Source organism: Stegostoma tigrinum, chromosome 12 (assembly GCF_030684315.1).
Source record: "Stegostoma tigrinum isolate sSteTig4 chromosome 12, sSteTig4.hap1, whole genome shotgun sequence".
NCBI lineage: Eukaryota > Metazoa > Chordata > Chondrichthyes > Orectolobiformes > Stegostomatidae > Stegostoma > Stegostoma tigrinum.
Genome location: NC_081365.1, coordinates 35,058,863 through 35,076,248, shown reverse-complemented (window position 1 = coordinate 35,076,248; position 17,386 = coordinate 35,058,863).

Here is a 17,386-nt window from a genome sequence, read left to right as displayed (position 1 = left end):
AATAGCTTCTTAATTTTTCTGTTTATTTTAAACATTTAATTCGATTTTTATTCTTGAATCATATGTGTAAAAATTTTAAAATTTCTTTTAAATGTTCAATGCCATTTTTAATCTAGAGCCATAGAATCATACAGCATGGAAACAGGCACTTTGGTCCAACTAGTCAATGCTGACTACATTCCCAAACTAACCCAGTCCTACCAGCTTGCACTTGCCTCATATCCCTCCAAACCTATTCATTTATTTATCCAAATGTCTTTTAAATGGTGTAATTGTGCCTGCACCTACCACTTCATCTGGCAGTCCATTCCACACACTAACTGCTCTCTGCATAAAAACTTTGCCCAAATGTCCTTTATAAAACTTTCTCTTCTCACCTTAAAAATATGTCTTCTAGTTTTGAACTCCTCCACCCCGAGGATAAGTCCCTGGCTTTTCACCTTATCCACGCTCCTCATGATTTTATAAACCTCTATAAAGGTCACCGCCTCAACCTCCTATGCTCCAGTTAAAGTAGTCCCAGACTTTCCAGTCTATTTTTATACCTCAAATTCCTCGCAACATCCTGGTAAACTTTTTTTGAATCCTCACAAACTTAATATCCTTCCTATAGTAGGGTGACTAGTACTTCAAAAGAAGCCTCACTGATTTCTGTACAACCTCAACATGACGTTCCAACTCCTATACTCAATGGTATGAGCATTGAAGGCAAGTGTGCCAAACAACTTCTTAACCACCCTTTCTATCTGTAATGTAAATTTCGAAGAATTATGTACCTGAATCCCTAGGTCTCTCTATTTGAGAACACTACCCAGGATCCTACCATTATTTGTATAAGCCCTCCCTTGTTTGTTTTACCAAAATGCAATACCTCACATTTATCCAAATTAAACTCCATCTGTTACTCTTCAGCGCATTGACCCAATTGATCAAGATCTTTTCATAATCTTAGAGAACCTTTTTCATTGTCCACTATAGCACCAATTACAGTGTCATCCACCAGCTTAGTAACCATGCCTCCTAAATTTTCATCCAAATTGTTTACATAAATGGCAAACAAAAGTGGACCAGTGCCGATCCTTATGGAACACTGCTGATCACGGGCCTCCAGTCCAAAAACAATCCTCCAACATCACACACTGTCCCCTACCATCAAGCTAATTGTGTGTTCAATTGGCAAGTTCGCCCTGAATCCTGTGTAATCTAACTTTACTAATTAGTCTACCATGCAGAACCTTGACAAAAAGCTTTACTAAAAGTCCAAATCAATGTCTACAGCACTGCCCTCATCAATCCTTTAGATACTTGCTCAAAAACTCAGTCAGGTTTGCAACATGATTTCCCTGCACAAAATCATGCTGACTATCCTTAAATTAATCCTTGCCTGTGCAAATACATGTAAATCCTATTTTTCAGAATCCCGTCCAACAACTTGCCCACCAATGTCATGCTTACAGGTCTATAGTCCAAAATGCCTACTTACAGCCTTTCTTCAACAAAGGCACATTATCAGCCACTGTCCAATCCTCCAGCACCTCACGTGTAGTTGTAGAAGACACAAATATCTCTGCCAGGGTCTTTGCAATTTCTTCCCTAACTTCCCACCCCACCCTGGGATACACTTGATCAGGTCCTGGTGATTTATCCACCTTCATTTCAAAGCCCTCTGGCACCTCCTCTTCTTCAATGTGAACTATTTTCAAACCATAAATATTTATTTCCCCAAGTTTTCCATAGCAAAAATTGGCATGAAATATTTATTTACTATCTTTCTAATCTCCTGAGGCTCAACACATAGATGACCTCATTGATATTTAAGGGGCCCTACTCTCTCTCCAGGTGTTCTTAGTGCTTGTAGAATCTTGTAGGTGCTCCAGATACTTGTAGAATCTCTTTGGATTATCCTGAACATTGTCTGCCAAGGCTCTCACATATCCCCTCTTAGGCCTCCTGATTTCCCTTTTAAGAATGCCCCTACACTCTTTATTCTCTTGAAGAGATTCATTTGACCCAGTTGTCTACATCTAATATGATTCTTATTTTGACTAGAACCTCAATATTCATCCACTGCACCCCACTCTTACGAGCCTTACCTTTCACTCCAAAGAGAACATAATACCTCTGAACTCTCATTATCTCACTTTTGAAAGCCTCCTACTTATCAGTCATCCCTTTACCTATGAAGGGTCTACTCCAAGATAACAAGGTGTGGGGCTGGATGAACACAGAAGGCCAAGCAGCATCTTAGGAGCAGGATAGCTGACGTTTTGGGCCTAGACCCTTCACTAAAAACCGTAAGTACAGTAAACTTACTGGTGCCTGCCACCCAAAACGGGATTCTTCCACTTCCCAAATCCCTAGCCGTACCCAGACCTTCCCTACAATGTACCCGCCGCCATTGGCCAAGAGGCCACTTGTCGGAGAACCCACAGGATGACTTCACATCCACCACCGCCGGGTACACCACCTCCGGGACAGTGAACGTCATTGCTGAAGCCACTGCCTCCATTTCCGAGACCAACACCACAGACACTACCATCACCGCTGCTGCCACTGCCTAGCCCACTCCGCCCACCACTGACACCAATGGAACTCCACCCACCACTGACAGACGCCACCCCGCACACAGCTGACGCACATCTCCAACTGCTGTCGAGACATCAATTGCCTCAACCTCTCCCCGGCAGAACATGCAGCCCTCCGCTCCAATCCCAACCTCATCAAACCCGCAGACAAGGGAGGCGCAGTTGTAGTATGGCGCACTGACCTCTACATCGCTGAGGCCAGGTGCCAACTCTCCGACACCACCTCCTAGCGCTCCCTGGATCATGACCCCATCCCTGAGCATCAAACCATCATCTCCCAAACCATCCACAACCTCATCGCCTCAGGTGACCTCCCACCCACAGCCTCCAACCTCAAAAGCATTTCTGATGAAGGGTCGAGGCCTGAAATGTCAGCTTTCCTGCTCCTCTGATGCTGCTTGGCCTGCTGTGTTCATCCAGCTCCACACCTTGTTATCTCAGATTCTCCAGCATCTGCAGTTCTTATTATCTCTGAAACAGTCTACTCCAATCAACTTTGAAAGTTCTTGTCTCATACCATTAAAATTTATTTTATTCCAATTAAGAGCATTAACTTTTATGGAAGGTTTATCATTTCCATAACTAGTTTAAAACTATTAGAATTATGATTATTGGTCCCAACGTATTTCTTTAAAACTTCAGTCACTCGGCCTGCCATATTTCCCAAGAGAAGGTCAAGATTTGCTCCTTTTCTAGTAGGTACATCCACATATTGATAAAGAAAATTTTCTTAAATACATCTAACAAGTTTATCACATCCAAGCCTTTAACATTATGGCAGTGCAAGTCTATGTTTGATAAATTCAACTCCTCTACTATTACAACCCTATTACTAGATATGTCTGAAATCTCTCTATGTATTTGCTCCTCAATTTCCCTTTGACCATTGGGGGTTCTGTAACACAATCCCATCAAGGTAATCATCCCTTTTCTACTTCTAATTTCTACCCATATAGTTAGAATGGATGATCCCTCAGAAATATCCCAAGTACAGCAGTAATGTTTTCCTTAATCAAAACCACCACTGTCCCTCCTCTCTTGCCTCCCCTTTTATCCTTTCTATACCATTTAAAACCTGGAACATTGACCTGCCAGGCCTGTCCATCCCTCAGCTATGCTTCTTAAAAGCTATGATGTCCCAGTGCCATGTTCCCACATGTGCCCTGAGTTCATCAGCCTGACCTGTAGATCTGTTGCATTGAAATAAATGCAGTTTAATTCTTCAGAATTACCTCATTGTTGGACTTTGTCATTTGCCCTTTTCTAATTAAGTTGTTCTTTTCAGATTCAGACCCACCCTCGTCTGTCTTTCTATTTTAATTCTACTTAGGAATCTCCCACACCCCCTTGCTAATAGTTTTAAGGCTTCCAAAATAGAACTAGCAAATCTCCCCACCAGAGTATTTGTCCCTTTCCAGTTCAGGTGATACGCATACCTTTTGAACAGGTCTTTTCTGCCCAGGATCCAAAAATCTGAATCCTTGCACACTCCACCATCTCTTCAGCCATTGATTTACATGTCCTATCTTTTTATCCTTACTCTCATTTGAACACGGCACTGAAAGTATGATAGAAATTGTTATCTTTGAGGTTTTGCTTTTTAACCTTCTACCTAGCTTCATTTTCAGGTTTTTATTTTTTTTCCACTGGATGTAAGCATCGCTAGCATTCATTGCCCAAGTCTAATTGCCCTTGAACCGAGTGGTTTGCTGCATCATTTCAGAGGGCATTTAACAATAAACTACGTTGCTAAGGATCTGAAGTCACATGTAGGCCAGCTCAGGTAAGGATGAAAATTTCATTTCCTACAAGATATAGTGAACCAGATAGTTTTATGACAGTTAATGGTAGGGGTCAAGGCACATGGAAAAGATGAGAGTTTTAATCCTTATGTATTAATTGAACTTATATTTGACCAGTCACTTTGGTGGATCTTGAATGCATGTCCCTAGGAAATTAGTCTGGGCCGATGGATTACTAGGCCAGTGACTTGGGCCATTGTTCACCAGCAGCGTCCTTCCCCCACGTCCGCATTAGCAAACTTTGGTAGGGGGAAGGTGGCAGAGTAGCAGGGGTAAGTGGACAAGTGCTTAGTGTAGATCAGTGGAAGTCAGGTTGGGTTCGAAGGCCGTTGGGGTAGATGTTGGCTGATGTAGTGTCAGGTCAGGATACTGGCTGACAGGGTGAGGTCGGGGATCTGGTCAGGGACTGTCAAGAGAGGGAATCTGGTCAGGATGTGTTTGGGTGTGGAGATATAGGGGGTGACCACATGGGGATCTGATGCATTGGAGTGTATTTTGGGGGAGGCTTGTGGGTGACGTGGAATATGGTCTGGACAACGTGTCAGACATCTCTGGGGGAGGTATCACAAGGGCAGTCTATGGTGAGTCATGGGATGGTTTGATAACCCCAAGAGTTAGACCAGGTTTTACTTCCTCTAAAGTTTCCTAGATAACTATTAAGCTTAGCACATCAGAACGATCTAAGATCTTCAGGTTGATGTTTCAGACACTAGGTAATTGCCCCTTGGAACTCTCAAATTCCAGGGCAGCTCCTGCACAATAATTATTGGGGTGTCTGGATGGTCCTGACAAACAACTTATGTCTACAGTTTTGGGAAACTTACCTTCCTATTGGAAGTTCTGGGCCATTATATCTATTAGACAAAGAGAAAGGAAAGTGAGGCAGAAAGATACAAGTAGAGAAGGGAAAAGCAGAAAAGACATTTCTTTCCTCATTTTCTCTAAAGCAGACAGCATTTTGTTAAGGAAATAGCAGGAGAGCAGAAGAATGCAGCCAATACAGAAAACACCCTGACAATATCCTGGCTGTAGTACACCAAACTTGTGCTCAGGAATTGGCTGTCCCAAAAACCAAGCAGCTCCAATATTGGCATTTACTTAACAATGTTTAAAATTAGCCAGGTATGTCCCATTCATGGATAGCATGACAAATCAAGCTTGCTCAATTACATCCCATCAGTCTACCTTTGATCATCAGCCAAATGATTGAAGGCCACAAGGAACAATGCTATCAAACGGCACTTACTCAGCAATAACCTGCACACCAATACTCCGGGACTCCCTTCTCCGCTCCACACTCCCCGTCAGCCCCACCACACCCAGCACTTTTCCCCGCAACCGCAGGAAGTGCTATACCTGCCCCTACATCTTGAGGCCTGGGATGGGGGTTGGGGGGGGGGAAGAAGAGAAGACTTTCCACATCAAGCAGATGTTCACCTGAATGTCTGCTAATGTGGTATACTGTATCCACTGTTCCCGTTGTGGCCTCCACTACATCTGAGAAACCAAGCGGAGGCTTGGGCACCGCTCAGTGGAACACCTAAGCTCTCCCTCCCATTCCTCAGATGACATATCCATCCTGGGCCTCCTGCAATGCCACAATGATGCCACCCAAAGGTTGCAGGAACAGCAACTCATATTCCGCTTGGGTACCCTGCAGCCCAATGGTATCAATGTGGACTTCAGAACCTTCAAAATCTTCCAAATCTTCCCTCCCCTACCACATCCTAAAACCAGCCCAGCTTATCCCCCCGCTCCCTAACCTGTCCTTCCTTCTACCTATCCCCTCCTCCCAACTCAAGGCCCACCCCCATCTCCTACCTGCTAACCTCATCCTGCCCTCCTTGACCTGTCCGTCCTCCCTGGACTGACCTATCCCCTCCCTAACTCCCCACCTACATTCACCTTCACTGGCTCCAACCCCATCTCTTTGACCAGTCTGTCTCCTCTCCACCTATCTTCTCCTCTATCCATCTTCTATCCGCATCCCCCTCTCTCCCTATTTATTTCAGAACCTCCCTACCCTTCCCCCATTTCTGGAGGAGGGTCTAGGCCCGAAATGCCAGCTTTACTGCTCCTCTGAAGCTGCTAGGCCTGCTGTCTTTGTCCAGCTGTACACCTTGTTATCACCAATACTCAGTCTGATTTCTACCACAGTCATTCAACTCCTGACTTAGTTTCAACCTTGGCCCACACCTTGAGAAATGAACAAAAAAATTCCAGAGCTGTGATGAGAATGACTGCTCTTGTCAAAAGACGAGAAATACTAGTCTGTATGGTTGCCACCCCCAACCATCACTTTAAACGCACAGTGGTATCAGTATGTACCACTTACAAACTGCTACAGCAACTCACCAAGTTTTCTCCAGCTGGGCTCTACAAACCCATGACCTCTATCACCTACAGCAACAGATACATGGGAGCACCACCACCTGCACGTTCCCTCCAAATCACACACCATCCTGACTCGGAACAATATCGTCATATTTTCACAGTCACTGTATCCAAATCCTGTGGGTGCAGCCAATCCACCACATGGATTGTATAGGATCAAGATGATGATTAAACACCATCTTCTTAAGGGCACTTCATAATGTCTGCTGACATCTCAAAAATATAAGTAAATGAAAGGGAGATGGCCTCTCTCCTCTTCCCTCAACCTTTGTTGAGGAAAATAATGATATAATGAATGGAGAATAGGGGGATATGTGAATGGTAATGACGCAAGGGAGAACAGATATCCAGGCAGTTGACTACATAGCTCAAAGATAAATAGATAGGAATTAGGAGTTAGTGGATATGGTCCGCACCTCTGTGTTAAGTCGCCACTAGCACACATCTTTTATACAATTTCTGTACTATCAATTTAGTTTGGGTTGTCTTTCTCAAGGCTTCAGGGTAGCAAAGACCTGAATGATTTACATATATGTAACTTCTATATAATGCCAGAGTGCAATGGCAAAGCATTTCAATACATTGCTGAGTAATAAAAGGTACTTATGATTTATTAAAGTGAGGTTTTAATTTTCTATTATTATGTCTTATTCCCTAATTGCATCTGCAATGCACCAAAAATCAATATTATGCTGGAAAACTTTTCAATGCTGGATAAGCTCCAACTGTGACCACTGAACTTTCATTTCAAGCAATCAAGGATAAATAAGTGCCATATATTAACACATTTTCTGACTATGTATTATTTGTTTTCTGCTTGTTGCATTCTTACTCCATTATTTGCAACACTATTCAAAAGGTGGTAAGATGCCAAAGCTATAGCGAGGTTGTCACAATAATGGATGAGTTAAAAATAGACACAGGAGGCACCAGACAGACTGGCAGCACTGGAACTGGATAGATCATGTGGTCTGGCTGAGATTCATTCTATGTTGCTGAAAGTACAAATTACAGAGGTATTGGCCACAATCTTCCAGTTTTCTCAGAGGCTGCCATAGACCGGAAGATTTCAACTGTCATGAAAGAAAGAGAGAGACAAATCTGCCAGAGGTTTCTCAGCTAATATTTGTTGTGGGGCAACTCTGAAGCAATAATCTACTGATTTTTTTAAAATAATAAAGTAACCGCAGGACGCATGAAGCTAATGGAGCCAATATCCTTTTTCTGGGTTATTGTTGAGTAACTGCACTACTGAAGTGACGGTTGCCAGTTAATCAACTGGAGAGATGACGGGGGGCATCTTAGATGAGCAGCCAGGGAAACAAGCTCCTACTGGAGGTTCTGTTGACCAATTAGTTTCCCTTCTCATCACCTTCTAAATGTCCTGTCCACCCAGAAACAAGGAAATGGTGCCAGGATCCTATCTCTTGGAGTCAGGAATGAAGGACTGGCAGCAGGGAGGGGAAAAGCAGAAGTCTTATGTCAATAGAAGCAAATGCAACCTGACAGTACATCATGCCTAATGTACAAATAACTTCTCATCTGATTTAATGCCTCCCAATTCAATCACTCACCCAACAGCAAGCTCTGACACGCTGAACTATATTTAACAATCATGTGCTGCACCTCAACCCCTCCCATTTCTTGCTGTTTCAGCACACCTCCAGCAGCTACATCTGCTCACAACCACGTGACAGTCCGCCCTCTCTCACAATAGAGGATCTGGTACAACATCAGGAAGACTCAGCAAATCAGAGGTGTTGAGGAGTAGGCTGCAAGACTACATCGTTAAGACCCTTGTGGAGACATTTACTGGTGATCCTGGGTTAGGAATAACAGCCTGCATCCAGTGGCATCTTAAAGGTTGTCCAGGACACTAGTTGATGATTGCCTTCTCATCCTCCTGAATGTGGCTTCAAGGGGAATGTACACGTGGGGTACAACAGATTTCCTGCTTTTCTCTCTGCCAACTCTCATCTTCCCAACCATCTCCCTCTGGTTGAATGCTTTCAGCTGGAGAAGAGCTGTGAACATACCAACAAGAAACAAAAATAACCTACTTAGTCCTTTGAACCTGATCCGATTTAAACATCAACCCACCTTCCTGCACACTCCCAATAATTTTTATTATCTGTTACTGAAAATCTGTTACACCCAGTAATCAAGAATCTAGATATTTTTAAGGCAGTGGTACTTAAAAAATATTCATCTACTGCCCTTTGAGGAAAGTAATTCCAAAGATGCACAATCCTCAGAATTCTTTTCCTCATCTTTGCCTTCATTGGGCGACCACTTTTGTGGTCCAATGGTAGCTTTGGCAGAGCCAGGAGAAACAGCAATAGCAACTTCATGACAATGTTGAGAAGGTACCATCGCTTGATATTACATCCCAACCACCAGCACAGACAGTGGGAAGTTGTAAATGTTGGAGATTTTGAGGTTAGGGTCAGCATGTCATCAGGAATAGCTGGCCAACAGCTACGGCAGCAGAAATGCCAGCTCATCAGTGGGCAATATCATCAATGAATTCTACTGCAGAGATTGCTGATGAGGATTTCACTAGGCAGCCTACAGGATTGTGCACATTGTGACACTGGAGGCAGTGGTGGTTCTGCCAGACCATCTGCTGTCACTGTCTCGAGCATAGCAGGGTCTAGCTCCAAGGCACAAAGCTTCACTCAGAGCTGCAGATCTTTTTGCTGTGTATGTGCTGGCCAGCTCCAGGACAACAAAGGTAGACCTAATCATGAAGCAGCATTCAGTGGCCACTGTATCAGCTTCCTAGCCCAGGGTTGCTCACTATTGCCCTGCAACACCATTCACAGTTTGCTTGATTGAAAGTCAGCAACTTGCTTCCAGTTATTCGACTGACAGGGGAAGGTCTGCAGGGCGGAAGGCAACGGAGGTTGGCGGAATAACTGGCAAAACCGGCAAAGGAAAGAAACAGTGGAAACAGGTGCAGTCTGTCCAACCTACTTTTATAAGACAATCCACTCATACCAGGAATCAATGTCATGAACTGCCTCCAATGCATTTACATCCTGTTAAATAAGGAGATTAAAACTGCACCACTAGATGTAGTCTCACTGATGCCAGGATGAGGTGTAAGTGGACAGACTAAGAGGGAACAAATTCACAGACAGTTTCCACTGCAACAACTCGTCCATCCCAACATTAACCCTACATTTACCGCTCTTGCCCATCATTACATACTCACCACCGCAGCATCCCTTTGGTGAATCTGCCATTTGTGGCACACAATTGCCAGACAACGCCTGCTGCCAGCGACAGAAACTGCAAACATCAATCCTTGGCATTCACTGGAATTACCATCACGGAATCTCGCCTTTACCAACATCCCAAGTGTTACCAGAAACTGCACTGTACTAGCCATATGAATAATGCAGATACAAAAGCAGTTCAGAGGATAGTAATCCTGCAGTGAATAACTGATCCCCTACAACATCTGGACTGCAGTGGTTCAAGAAGGCAGCTCATCACCATCTTCACCAATGCCTTTCGCTTAAAGACGTAAATTCCACTTTCAATTGTTTATATGCAAAAACGTACTTGTTGTAGTTACAAGTCCTACACAAATATGAAAATAAACCTTATTTTGACTAGCACCTTGTAAACCAGCACTCGCAATAAACCGGCAAAATTGTATACCTTTAAGACCGCAAAGTTTATTCCATTATTTTGTCCATTTTACTCCATTATTATATAGTTTCTAAAACATATTTACCCCAACGTAAATATACTTGTTCAACTGAATTGCCATACATACCACAACATACCAACAATTGATTCAATTGGGACAGTTTCCTCACAAATGCTGCCACATATGTCAACGTCCACGTAGTCAGTTGAGAATGTGTAGGAAGGCTCTCTGCCAGTAAAATTTATTTAAGGCAAAGTTGCATTATTTTTAAATGATTTATGCTGTAAATAAAGTATTACAGTGAGGTGTTTACCCCCTTCATTACGTTTTTATTACTGAGTGCGTGCTTTTACATGAGGACCTCTTGATTACCCAGAATATTTAGTCAACAGCACACTCTTAGATCTGCAGGCGCCGGTTAATAAAAAGATGGTATGTTTTTCAATTTCAATTTATGAACTTGGCTTTTCTTTCACAGTATTTTTCACTTCCCAACCAATCGTTTTGGCCTTTTTGCATTCATGTGCACTATCCAGCTCCTAGACATGGTTACCACTAACAATGCACATTTCTACTCACTTCGGTCTTGACAGTCTCACTGACACATACCCCAACAATTCTGTTTCTCTGACCCCACATTAAATGGTCTCCAGCAACCCAGACAGCAGCAGAGGTTTCGCCAATTCATAAACTCCATGTCTTCTGCTCTCTGCTCTTTTCAACTGTTTAAAATATGCAGTAACAGGCGTTGTACCATTGTACCCGGTGTGGCTTCCTCTACATTGGGGAAACCAAGCGGAGGCTTGGGGACCGCTTTGCAGAACACCTCCGCTCGGTTCGCAGTAAACAACTGCACCTCGCAGTCGTGAACCATTTCAACTCACCCCTCCCATTCTTTAGATGACATGTCCATCATGGGCCTCCTGCAGTGCCACAATGATGCCACCTGAAGGTTGCAGGAACAGCAACTCATATTCCACTTGGGAACCCTGCAGCCCAATGGTATCAATGTGGACTTCACCAGCTTCAAAAATCTCCCCTTCCCCCACCGCATCCCAAAACGTGCCCAGTTCATCCCCTCCCCCCACTGCATCACACAACCAGCCCAGCTCTTCCCCTCCACCCACTGCATCCCAAAACCAGCCGAGCCTGTCTCTGCCTCCCTAACCTGTTCTTCCTTTCACCCATCCCTTCCTCCAACCCCAAGCCGCACCTCCATTTCCTACCTACTAACCCCATCCCACCTCCTTGACCTGTCAGTCTTCCCTGGACTGACCTATCCCCTCCCTACCTATCTTCTTTTCTCTCCATCTTCGGTCCACCTCCCCCCCTCTCCCTATTTATTCCAGAACCCTCACCCCATCCCCCTCTCTGATGAAGGGTCTAGGCCTGAAAAGTCAGCTTTTGTGCTCCTGAGATGCTGCTTGGCCTGCTGTGTTCATCCAGCTTCACACTTGATCATCTTGTTTAACACAAGCTGTTTGGTTCGTAGAGGAACTGCGTCTTTACATGACCTGCCACAGAAAATACTGGCCGACCCAACCCCATTGTAACGAGCTTTCTATTTACTTGCTGATTTTTAATCCTCACAAAGCTTGAGGTCACATGAATATTCTTGGCAACCATTCACCCTCTCGCAGAATGTTCCCTTGTACAGTGGTCTTAAAGGGATATCGCATCAGAAATACATTCCTCCCAAAACATAAAATGTCTACAAACTATGCGTGATGGTTTAAGGGATGTTTCCAGTGCTAATGTGTGACAGTGAAGCAAATCATATGAATGTGAGGTTTGAGCCAAGAGCAGGGATGCTTGTTAATAAGTAAGTGAAGCGTTTATGAAGAATATTGAGAGAATTTGTACCTGAATTAGGCATAATGATACATTTACTGACCAAGATCACTTGTCAGAGGTAACAAAGCATCTTGAGGCACTACATCCAGGTCCATGAGGATAGACTCCTGACATTGATTTCCACATCCACCTGCTCGCACTGACGGATTAATATCTCTAGGATCAGGACAGCCTTCACACAAGAGAACCCCGCTCCTCCAGTCCACCGCATCATTACTCCAGTCCAAAATTCAAAAACCTGGGCACACACACTTCCTAGACAGGTGTTCTGTTGTTATTATAGAACATAGAACAGTACAGCACAGAACAGGCCCTTCAGCCTACAATGTTGTGCCGACCATTGATCCTCATGTATGCATCCTCAAATTTCTGTGACCATATGCATGTCCAGCAGTCTCTTAAATGTCCCCAATGACCTTGCTTCCACAACTGCTGCTGGCAACGCATTCCATGCTCTCACAACTCTGTGTAAAGAATCCGCTTCTGACATCCCCTCTATACTTTCCTCCAACCAGCTTAAAACTATGACCCCTCGTGTTAGCCTTTTCTGCCCGGGGAAATAGTCTCTGGCTATCAACTCTATCTATGCCTCTCATTATCTTGTATACCTCAATTAGGTCCCCTCTCCTCCTCCTTTTCTCCAATGAAGAGAGTCCGGCTCAGTCAACCTCTCTTCATAAGATAAGCCCTTCAGTCCAGGCAGCATCCTGGTAAACCTCCTCTGAACCCTCTCCAAAGCATCCACATCTTTCCTATAATAGGGCGACTAGAACTGGATGCAGTATTCCAAATGCGGTCTAACCAAAGTTTTATAGAGCTGCAACAAGATCTCACGACTCAAACTCAATCCCCCTGTTAATGAAAGCCAAAACACCATATGCTTTCTTAACAACCCTGTCCACTTTAAGGGATCTATGTATCTGCACACCAAGATCCCTCTGTTCCTCCACACTGCCAAGAATCCTATCCTTAATCCTGTACTCAGCTTTCAAATTCAACCTTCCAAAATGCATCACCTTGCATTTATCCAGGTTGAACTCCATCTGCCACCTCTCAGCCCATCTCTGCATCCTGTCAATGTCCCGCTGCAGCCTACATCAGCCCTCTATACTGTCAACGACACCTCCAACCTTCATGTCGTCTGCAAACTTGCTGACCCATCCTTCAATCCCCTCAACCAAGTCATTAATAAAAATTACAAACAGTAGAGGCCCAAGGACAGAGACTGACTTCCAGGCAGAATGTTTTCCTTCTACTACCACTCGCTGTCTTCTGTTGGCCAGCCAATTCTGTATCCAGACAGCTAGGTTCCCCTGTATCCCATTCCTTCTGACCTTCTGAATGAGCCCACCATGGGGAACCTTATCAAATGCCTTGCTGAAGTCCATATACACCACATCCACAGCTCGACCCTCATCAACTTTTCTAGTCACATCCTCAAAGAACTCGATAAGGTTTGTGAGGCATGACCTGCCCCTCACAAAGCCGTGTTGACTGCATTTAATCAAGCCATGCTCTTCCAGATGGTCATAAATCCTATCCCTCAGAATCCTTTCTAACACCTTGCAGACGACAGAGGTGAGACTTACTGGTCTGTAATTGCCAGGGATTTCCTTATTTCCTTTCTTCAAGAGAGGAATTACATTCGCCTCTCTCCAGTGCTCAGGTACGACTCCAGCGGAGAGCGAGGATACAAAGATCCTCGCAAGTGGAGAAGCAATTGCATTTCTCGTTTCCCAAAGCAGCCGAGGACAAATCTGGTCAGGGCCTGGCGACTTGTCAATCTTAATGTTTGACAAAATTTTCAGCACATCAACTTCCTCTATCTCTATCCATTCCAGCATGCACACCTGCTTTTCAAAGGTTTCATTCACTACAAAGTTTGTTTCTTTTGTAAAGACAGAAGCAAAAAAAAAACTCATTTCGGGCTTCCCCTACCTCCTCAGACTCCACACACAAGTTCCCTATGCTATCCCTGATCGGCCCTACTCTTTCTTTACCCATTCTCTTATTCCTCACGTAAGTGTAAAATGCCTTTGTGTTCTCTCTAATCCGTTCTGCCAAGCCTTTCTCATGCCCCCTCCTGGCTCTCCTCAGACCATTTTTGAGCTCTTTCCTCGCCTGCCTGTAATCCTCTAGAGCTGAGCTTGACCCTAGCTTCCTCCACCTTACGTAAGCTACCTTCTTCCTTTTGACGAGAAGCTCCACCGCTCTCATCATCCAAGGTTCCTTTATCTTACCCCTTCTTGCCTGTCTCAGAGGGGCATATTTATTCATCACTCGCAACAACTGTTCCTTAAACAGTCTCCACATGTCTATAGTTCCCTTACCATGGAACAACTGCTCCCAGTCCATGGTTCCTAACTCATGTCTAATTGCATCATAGTTTCCTCTTCCCCAATTAAATATCTTCCCATTTTGCCTAATCCTCTCCTTCTCCATAGCTATGTAGAATGTGAGGCAGTCATGGTCACTATCACCAAAATGCTCTCCCACCACAAGATCTGATACCTGCCCCGACTCGTTTCCGAGCACCAAGTCTAGAATGGCCTCTCCCCTCGTCGGCCTGTCAACGTACTGAGTTAGGAAACCCTCCTGAACACACCTTACAAAAACAGCTCCATTCAAATCTTCTGCTCGAAGGAGGTTCCAATCAATATTGGGAAAGTTATCCTCTAGAATCTTGTCCATACGGTTCCGGGCTTTTCTGCAGCCAGAATATACAAGTTAAGAGAAACGATGTGGTTTTAAATGGTTAAGCCTAGTGTTTGGTTGTGCTGGCCTCTTTTCTGGAGATAGACAACCACTCAGTAATATATTCAGTAGAGCTGCATGTCACAATCATGAAAATGAGAAGGTGGAATGGAATTTCTGTACTACCTACATCATTTTGAATATGCATCATATTTCCGTTAGCTGGCTTTGACAGCTAAAGACTTCAGTCTCATTAATGCCCCAACAATGAAAAGAATAGAGACACTGGAAAAGGGATGAAAATAAAAGCACGACTGCCATCAGCATCAGTCGTAGCTGCTGCTTTCTCATGTAAATCCTGAATTAACACCACTCCTCTTCCCTTTACTACCTAAATACCTTGGAATTCCATTCTGTGTTAGCTGGAAGTCTCTTCTCATATTCTTTTATTTGTTTTAGAGATTATGCTTCAAATCTAAATTTTACCTGGCTCTCAATTGTATTATGATGTTGAAAGCACTTTTTTTTCCCTGATTAATTTTTTGCCATCCAAGGAGCTCCAAATTTTTAGAACATAGAACAGTATCTCACAGTACAGGCCCTTTGGCCAACGATGTTGTGCCGAACTTTTACCCTAACCCTGAAGTCTATCTAACCTGCACCCCTACCTTATATTTTTGTGGTACTTTCTCCCCCCCTCATGGGGATTTGAATATAACTTTTAAAAGGTCCTGCATTGTTTACTTAATTGTGCCTGTTAAGCTTTGGATCTAATTCATCTGGGTCAAATCCATTCTTATCCTCATTAAAGTTGGCTTCCCCCAGCTATCCACGTAGGGGCCTCACCTCCGACTTTTCTTTCACATCCATTAAGTACTTAGAATTACTAAAAAAGTATTGCCAGACCCTAAAAACTACAACAACCAACCTCATGACTGAAATTAGACCATTGTCAGCCAATAGGGTCCAAAGAGCCCACCAGCTTTACTCAATTGGAATTAGTTTAGGAGCACCAAGTGCAAAGACCTCAAACGACAGAAACATTACTTGAAAATCACAGCACTGGGAAATAGAATGTGATTGTAGACGCCCTGTCCAGAACCAACACAGAATGTGCTTAAAACTGAATGAGCCAATCTAGATGAATTAATGCATGTTTGTTGCTCTCAGTTTGATTTTATTCTTCATTTCTCTTTTGTAGTGTAGCGAGAATGGATCTTACTTCATTTGTACTGCTACTTCCTCAAGGAATATACAAAAACAAGGAGTTGAAACCTGTGTGTTCACAGGGCCACAATTTTGAAAGCAGCCACTTCAAACACCCCTGCACTGCAAGGGGGGAAAAGAACTATACTCCAATTGCAGGAATTCACTTTTGAAAGGAATTCAGAATTGTGATGCTACACTTGAATATCATTGTATGCTTGGGTTTTTGGCTTAGTAATGTGGGTTTTGTGACACTAAATATTTTTACAGCCATGGTAAATTCTTTTAAAACAGTTAAGACCTAGCTTTAAAATAATGGTTTCTTTGGTATACGTTGGTAGCAATTTACAACCAAACTAAATAAACAAGCTCCAGTTTAGAACAATTGAGGCTTTTTTTCAAGCTCAAGGGAAACACCATAGGTTGGGAGAAGTTTTTTATCCATTGTTTTGACAGTCTTGTAAAATCCTTTTATAAAAGATGGCTGTACAGACCAGCGCTCCTGAGAAAGGAGGGATACAATGAAACTATGTTACCTCAAAGAGCCAGCATGTGTCCCACAGCCAAAGTTTTGAGATAAAACCCCAATGAGATACTTACATATTCCCAGTTTAGAAGCATGAATATTCCGGGTGGAGGGAAATTGCAGTTCCAGAATGTGTTCAAGTTGTAAGTAACAAACTTCTAAAAGTGTTAGAGACAGGGACTCTATTTTGAGTACTGTGCAAGTGGTTTTTTGGGGTACTGTACCAAGGGTGCAATTTTGGTGCCATACAAAAGTTGTTTTTCTTTCCAATTTATAATAATGTTGGGACTAAATTTTTATTGTGTTTAAAAAGTCTTCTCATGAAAGAAAAATAAGAATGTTTACAGTTTTAACACTGACCTGCTGCTAAATCACATTTTATTGAAACAAAATTCAAATATAGGAAGGGAATAAAAATTAAAACATGGCATATGGGGGAAGTCATGCAACTTTTGACTAAAAGAACCTCAAAAATCTCCCATATTTTCACCATAGAACTATCTAAACCACATGGAGAATATTGTGATTCAAATAATAATTACATTTAAAGTTATTTTTTACATAAACTGTTAAAACACAGTTAACCTATTCCCGAGTTTTGCTGTTAGTATAGGGACTCACTTGAGGTTTGTGTTTTTTTAAGTGGAAAAAAAAACCCAAATAG